Source organism: Otolemur garnettii, unplaced genomic scaffold, assembly GCF_000181295.1.
Source record: "Otolemur garnettii isolate 467f Iridium unplaced genomic scaffold, OtoGar3 scaffold00013, whole genome shotgun sequence".
Lineage (NCBI taxonomy): Eukaryota > Metazoa > Chordata > Mammalia > Primates > Galagidae > Otolemur > Otolemur garnettii.
In genome coordinates, this window is record NW_003852408.1 from 68,288 (window position 1) to 70,471 (window position 2,184).

Below are 2,184 nucleotides of genomic sequence, written 5' to 3' on the forward strand. Positions count from 1 at the left end.
GGCTCCCCCATAGAAGATGTTGCCCCTCTAGAGACCCTCCTCAGTAACAGATTCCACTTCCAGGCAGATGAGCACATGCCCAGACTCTGCTGGGGAGCCCCAGCTGCCACAGTGCAGGGAGCTTCTGGGGTGAACTCTTTCCTGCAGGGTAGCAGTTCAGAGCCCTGGTTCCCTCAATTCCTCTCACTGTACTTTCTCTGCTCCCATTTTTTTCCTTTCTGCTGTCTCAGCCACATGACTGTATGATGTTCCCAAGGCACAGTTTCCATCCTACGCCCCAGTGAGATTATTCTACCCATCACCCGTTCATTTCTGCGTAGACCACACAAGAGGGAAAGTCTGGTGGGACTGTGGCCCCTCACACCCTACACTCAGAGTGATAGAAGGAGAGAGGAGGGAGCAGGGGCTGGGAGAGCAGAACTTGCAGATGGCTATGGCTGCACCAGCAGCTGTGGGGGTGGGAGCAAGGGCAGTAGCCACCTCAGCTCCAGAGGAAGCACTGAGTTTCCAGAGAGGGACCCTCCTGCTGAGCACTCAGTAGCCTCCCCTGCTCACCCAGCTGCAGGTGCACCAGGTACCTGGGGGACAACAGACAGGGGACCTGTCTAGCTCTCCTCCCTGTGAACATCTGCCAACTGCACCAGGGGGGTCATCTGCCCAGTAAGAAGCCACATCAAACCTAAGCACTTATCAGGGCCACAGTGCTTGCTCTGAGTCAGTTAGACACATCTGTCCACACTAGGATAAAGGAAGGGGCACACATGAGGTTAGAATCTCGGTCCTCACATCCTGATTTGCTCCCAAATAAGCTACAGATTTCATGTGAGGTCAAAGAAAACCTCACAGGGTACTTTAACATGACAAGAAAAATAACCACTTAAAATTCACCTAGAAAACTTTCTGGTACTAGAGGTGTCACTCCTATCAGACCAGTGCTCTCACAGTTAATGATTATAAACTCTTTGAAATAAAAGCCATCTGAAGGCACTGAAGAGGACACACAGGAGGCACTTGAGGGATAAAAAGGGGACAGGAGCCAGCGAATTCCCTGTTTTTGTGGCTTTTTGCATGGGAGCAAGAGGCACAGTTGGTGCCACACCCTGCCCCTACATCTCACTCTCTGCTCTGCTGTCCCCCACCCACAATGCACAGAGACATGGCAATGGCAAGGAGTATGGGGCAAAAGAAAAACTGTGTGACAGGAGCAGTGTGGGGAAGGTTGCCAATGCATCAGGAAGGACACTGCGAGGTCGGAGGAGTGTTAGGCCTCTGTGGAATCCCTAGGGATGGGTTCTAGGACTCCACAATTAACCTATAACAAGAAGCCAGCTCCCTACCACCCTCCCCGCCAGTGTCTGTGAGCTAAGCTGGGAGCCCCAGCTTCTCCCTGAAGACAAGATCAGTCTCTGAAGGAGGTGTGGCATGACCAGGTGTGTGTTCTAGAAATATCCCTCTTAGAAAGGACTAGAGAGTGCCTGGAAGTGTCAACTTGGACCCATGGAGTTCCAAGTGGAAGCTGTGCGATGGGAGGACCTGAATCAAGGCCACTGCCAAGTCCAGGGCCTGAGCCAGGTGAGAGTCAGTAAATGGACACTTCCAGTAGGCGGCGCTTGCAGCCTGCAGGCAGCACAGACACAACAGGTGTAGGTTTGCAAGGGCATTGGGAACTGTGCAGTAGAGGGCGGTCCTTAGGGACCTGTGAGAACACCTGGCGTTTTAATAGACAACACCGTTAATGCAGGGTGAATTCCCAGTGTGAACAAGTTATTTCCTACCTAACCCCAGTAACCACTCCTCTCCTGGACTCTTAAATGTACTTAAGGTGAGATTCCACTCCCAGCTCCAGATAGAACACATAACCTGGGGCTCAACCAATCAGCATGTCTCATCACCTTGGTTGCTGCAGTGATTGGTTCAGTGAAGGGCATGCGGCTTACTGAATACCGATGAGGCAGAAGAGACTTTTACTAGAAATCCTGAGAAAAGGACTCAGGCTAGATCCCCAGATTCTGGATGAGGAGCCTGGGAAAGATAACATCACCAAGGACTATGAAATGGAAACAATAAATAGGTTCTAGGGACATAGTTTGGTGCTGTATCAAGCAATACCTAACCAGATTTGCCCCGAGATTTTTCCAGCATTGGAACCAATAAAATTGCTTGCAACAGAAAGTTTTGCAACAA